This window comes from Thamnophis sirtalis, unplaced genomic scaffold (assembly GCF_051295495.1).
Source record: "Thamnophis sirtalis isolate CommonGarterSnake01/CBP01778 unplaced genomic scaffold, rThaSir2_p1.2 scaffold_9, whole genome shotgun sequence".
NCBI lineage: Eukaryota > Metazoa > Chordata > Lepidosauria > Squamata > Natricidae > Thamnophis > Thamnophis sirtalis.
In genome coordinates, this window is record NW_028261389.1 from 77490290 (window position 1) to 77496289 (window position 6000).

Below are 6000 nucleotides of genomic sequence, written 5' to 3' on the forward strand. Positions count from 1 at the left end.
GAGGCTACAGGGAAGCCTCCGGGGGGCGAAAAACGGTCCAATGGGCAATTCCAGAAGTCTGTTCCCAAACCGTTTGCGTGTTCGGCTGTTTTACGCCCTCCCCAGGCTTCAGGAGGCTTGGGTAGGGTGAAAAATGGTCCAACACACAAACTGGAAGTCCGGAGGCTTCAGTGAGGCCTGCACATATGCGTGTGGGGGGCGGGTTGTGTGTGCATGCGCGGGGTGTGTGTGTTTCTGCACGCATGCATAGGGGGGAGGGCATTGCAGGTGTAGGCACCTGCGCTTCTTGCGGCCCTTCAGATTCTCTACAGCAGGGGTGTCAAACTCGCATCGTCACGGTGGCGTCACATGACATATGGTGACTTCCCCCCCCCTTTGCTAAAATGCGAGTTCGACACCCCTGGCCCGCACGAGTTTGACACCTCTGCTCTACAGCTACATTACATGGAACTCTGCGTTTTGAGCATTTCATTCCTGATGCCATTCCCTTTCTTGGTGTCAAACTCAAGGCCCGGGGGCTGGATCCGGCCCGCAGGATGCTTAGGTCTGGCCCGGGGGAGCCACCCTGGAAATAGCAAAGGACTGGCCTGTGTTGCCTCTGCCAGTGAAAATGAGCCCGGGATGGCCGCCCACAGCCCTCCTGACCTCCGTTTTCGCTGGCAGAGTGTCACAGGAGGCCATCGCAGCCGAAAACGGAGCCCGGGAGCCTATTTTTGCTGGCAGAGTATTCGGGCCACCATAGGCACCCCCAACACAAGTGACATTGAGCTGGCCATGCCCCCCCCCCCCCCCCCGAGGTCAAACACAACCCTGATGCAGCCCTTAATGAAATAGAGTTTGACACCCCTGATCGAGGAAACGTCTGGGTTCTCATATATCTAATGGGACAATAGAGATGGGATGTTGTATTATGGGTACACCCAAAATGTTAATTGACACAGTCTATGCACTCCTGGCAGGAAGTGTGTGTGTGTGTGTGTGTGTGTGTGTTTGTGTATGTGTGCAATTTAATTTAGAAGAGACCCACTCTGCACAATTTCAACTAATTCCACCTGTCACTTATTCTAGGTAATACATTCAATTTGTCAATTTTAATAGATTTGTATGCCGCCCAATCCCGAAGGACTCCGGGCTGCTTACATAAAAGCAGTTTAAAATTATTAAAAAAGATTAAAACACAAGACAGAACGACTTCAAAACAAAACAAAACAAAAGCCTATTCAGTGTGTTTACTTTTTCCCCCCCTTAAGGAAAAGTTCTGATGAAGAAAAAAAAAAAACAACCCAGCACTAAAATTAGCCGGGTTCTGAATTGCCACAGTGTGCATCACTCAGTAATAGTGACTAGATTGTCAATTTGTTGATTTCCTGCTTGCATAATTTACAGGGGAGAAACCTTGTTCCTCCGGTGTAATTTTGGCAATTTCATACACAGGTATGATGTACCTGGTGGTGTGGCCCACGAGTGGAGCTGGTAGCGGGTTCAGACAGTGAGGAGGTTGGTGAGGAAGATGGGCCAGTCCTGGAGTCTGGGGAAGGCTCGGACGAGGCCTCTGTGTTGGGGCCAGGACCGTATGACAGTTATCAGCTGCCTTCAGAGTAAGACGTCAGTGAGGCAGACAAACAGCTGGAGCCTGTTCCCAGTGTGCGCACGCGCAGAGCTGCCAGGAGAAGGCAACAGCTAAAGAACGGGGATCGACTTTGGAGTAAGGCCACAGGTGGACGGTGAATGGCCCCTCCCAGAGGAAATAAAAGGGGAGCGAAAGGGGAGTGAAGTTTGCAGGAGACCATTAGTTCACTTAATTGGCTTGTGACTCTCCGAGACTCTTTGTCAAGTTCTGCAGATTTCGGCCTGGCAGCTCTCCAAGCCAGATAAGGTCTGTGACTATAAATCCTCCCTTGAAAGACTTAGGTGGATGTGAAAGCAGAATTCACAGTCAATTAATAAAAGGGTTTTTTTGTCGGGACAAGGAGTTTTCTTCATGCTCTTGGGAAGCCTAAGTGATAACACCTATCCTGTAATCTTCTGGTGGGGGCGTTCCTATCAGGTGCGATCAGAACTAGACTGATTTCATTGAATTCAATTCATTATTGCTACCTATACATACGAAACTCTTCAACTAACTGTCCAAGCTAAATTGGCGCTCGGTAAGGGTCAACAGAATTCACGGGAGACTGAACCTTGTGGCTACGCAGCGATTCCAAATGGATGACACGTTTGACTCCGCCTTCCAGCTGAGCCTGCTTCTCTATATAGTTCCTGAGCCCAATCCCTTTCCATTCATGAAGGAGAAAAATTTCTGGGTTGAAGTGGAATGTAGCACTATGGATAGCTGGAGTGGGACGTACAGAATTCATTCATTATCAGCCAGGTCCCTAAGGGATGATCTAGAGCTGTGACGGTGCGGAAAACTGGAAGAGCTGGTCTTCCATTTTCCAGTGTGATCATGCGTGCCGGTCAGCTGATCATCATGCGTGCATGCAAAAGTTTATTTTCCGGCACGCGCATGCCCCCTGGGTAGCTCCTCTTCAGGGTTACGGCCCCAACGAGCATACCCGCGCAATCCCTTTTGGGTACCCGGTGCTGAAAATGTTCACCAACCCTGATCCAGAGAGTAATCTCTCAGCTAATTTTGTTTATTTGCTCAGACCGTTAAAAAAGGAAGCAGAACTATTAGGAAGCGTGCAGCGTGCTTGATGTTCACTTTCTAATTAAAAAATGAGATTCGAGGGGCTGTCAAGGAAGAGGACCACATTTTCCTACCTGTTAAATTGCTTCTTTGGACACAATCCCTAAATTCTACTTTTAAGACTATGCGGTTGGGTGTCCGGTAATCATAAATCTAATTCTGGAAAGAGCTCCTTTTGAAAAGAAACAAAGCAAAGTGCAGAGTAGCTCAGCTCTGTGTCAGGACTTACACAACCTACCGCCACGATGTGGCCCCAAATTTCTGTTGCTAAGCGAGACAGTTGTTAAACGGGTTTTTACGACCCCTCTTGCCCACCGTTGTTAAGTGAATCACTGCAGTTGTTAATAACAGGCTGTTATGTGAATCTGAGGGACGCGGTGGCTTGGTGGCTAAGACGCTGAGCTTGTCGATCAGAAAGGTCGGCAGTTCGGCGGTTCGAATCCCTAGCGCCGCGTAACGGAGTGAGCTCCCGTGACTTTTCCCCAACTTCTGCCAACCTAGCAGTTCGAAAGCGCGTCAAAAAGGCAAGTAGAAAAATAGGAATTATCTTTGGTGGGAAGGGAACAGCGTTCTATGTGCCTTTGGCATTGAGTCATGCCAGCCACATGACCACGGAGATGTCTTCGGACAGCGCTGGCTCTTTGGCTTTGAAACGGAGGTGAGCACCGCCCCCTAGAGTCAAGAATGACTAGCACGCATGTGCGAGGGGAACCTCTACCTTTATGTGAATCTGAGTTCCCTATTGACTTTGTCAGATGGTGACAAAAGATGATGATATGACCGCTCTCCCCCCCCCCCCCCCCCCTGGACACTGTACTGCTGTCATATATGAACCCGTTGCGAAGCATCTGAATTTGGAACACGTAGTAGCATGAAGATGCGGCAATGGCCATGTTATTCTGTTCTGAAATATCACTTCTGATCTCTTGATGCTTCCCTTCGAAGTGCCACAAGGTGTCTCTGTGTCCCACCCAAAAGCTTATCTACAGCTAGTGAAGCTTATCAAGAAAATTCAGACTTTTGGCATCAACGTTGTCAAGATGCTGTAACGTTGACCCCCGTGAAGAAATCCCAGTTCACTACTGAAACATTTTGTGATTAATGTCACACGCTCCCAATTGAGGAGACTAAGATAAGGGGCAAACCATACCGAGGAATGATTGAGGAAGCTGGGTATAGAGTAGAATAGAAAAGCAGAGTTGGAAGGGACTTTGGAGGTCTTCTAGTCCAACCCCCTGATTAGGCAGGAAACCCTCCACCACTTCAGACAAATGGATATCCAGCATCTTCCTAAAGACGTCCCGTGTTGGAGCATTCACAACTTCTGGAGGCAACTTCTGTTCCACTGATTAATTGTTCTAACTGTCAGGAAATTTCTCCTCAATTCTAAGTTGCTTCTCTCCTTGATTAGTTTCCACCCATTGCTTCTTGTTCTGTCTTCAGGTGCTTAGAGTAGAAGAGGAATAGAATAGAATAGAAGAGTAGAGTAGAGTAGAATAGAAGATAGAATATAAGAGTACAGAAGAATAGAATAGAATAGAATAGAATAGAAGAGTAGAGTAGAATAGAAGATAGAATATAAGAGTAGAGAAGAATAGAATAGAATAGAATAACAGAGTTGGAAGGGACCTTGGAGGTCTTCTAGTCCAACCCCTTGCCTAGGCAGAAAACCCTATACCATTTCAGAGAAATGTCTCTCCAACATCTTAAAAACTTTCAGTGTTGGGGCATTCACAACTTCTGGAGGTAACTTCTGTTCCACTGATTAATTGTTCTAACTGTCAGGAAATTCCTCCTCAGTTCTAAGTAGCTTCTCTCCTTGATTAGTTTCCACCCATTGCTTCTTGTTCTGCCCTCAGGTGCCTTGGAGAATAGTTTGACTCTCTCTTCTTGGGGAGCAACCCCTGAGATATTGGAAGACTGCTGTCATGTCTCCCCTAGTCCTTCTTTTCATTCAACTAGACATACCCAGTTTTGGCCCTAAAAATGGCTGAAAAGCCACCTGAAAACGGCCAAAAAATTACCTATTTTCAGGGCGTTTTCCAGGCTGTTTCCAGGCCGGTTTTTGAGCCAGTTTCAGACTGTTTTCAGGCTATTTTGGGGCTGTTTTCAGGCCAATTTCTGGCACTCTGGCACCTGCGAAGACACGTTGGCCAGCCTCATGGAAACCAGAAGAGCAGTTGGTGATGGCAGGCATGCCCACAGGGAGGGCTCTCTGTGCCAGCTCTGGCATGTGTGCCATAGGTTTGCCATCACAGGTAAAAGGTCTCCTGCTTGAGCAGAGGGATGGACTAGAAGGCCTCCAAGTGTCTCATTCTACATTCCAAGAAAATTCTGTGCCTTTGAAAATGTTTGTTTCTGCTTAATCTGTTCTAACGGGAATACAGGCAGCCCTTGATTTGCCACAGTTCATTTAATGACCGTCCAAAGTTACCACGGCACAGAAAAATGTGACTTACGACCGTTTTTCGCAGCTACGACTGACCTTTGCAGCATTCCCCATTGTTCATGAGATCGAAATTCGGACCCTTGGCATCCTTGGCATTATTCATCTCCGCCCCCTGCCTTTGATCCCCAGAGCTAGGGTGGGGCTTCGCTAGCAGCAGTGGCTCTTCTGTCCCAAGGACCGGCCCATAGATTTCCACTGCTCTCCTCTCCTCTGCCACATCTATTCATCTCTGCCCCCTGCCTTTTATCCCCAGAGCTAAGGTGGGGCTTCGCTAGCAGCGGTGGCTCTTCTGTCCCAAGGAGTGGCCCATGGATTTCCACTGCTCTCCTCTCCTCTGTCACATCTATTCATCTCCGCCCCCTGCCTTTGATCCCCAGAGCTAGGGTGGGGCTTCGCTAGCAGCGGTGGCTCTTCTGTCCCAAGGACCGGCCCATGGATTTCCACTGCTCTCCTCTCCTCTGTCACATCTATTCATCTCCGCCCCCTGCCTTTTATCCCCAGAGCTAGGGTGGGGCTTCGCTAGCATCAGTGCTTCTTCTGTCCCAAGGACCTGCCTATAGATTTCCACTGCTCTCCTCTCCTCTGCCTTCTGTGCATCAGGCACTGGACCCAGCTGTTCCCCCTCTTCCTCATCAGCCACCTCCAGACCTGGGGGCTGTTGACTCTCCGCCTGAGGGCTTACAGATGGCCCAGGCTCTGTCTCTCCCTCTCCCCCCCCTCTGTGACAGCCCCGTTCCCTCTCCCCCCTCGGAGCTCTCAAGTTGCCTTCATGCTGACCCTGATTCCTACGCCTCTTCCTCTGATTCAGCTGCTGGAGGGGCTGGCGGTCACAACACTTGCCTCCATGTTGTAGCTGCTCCAA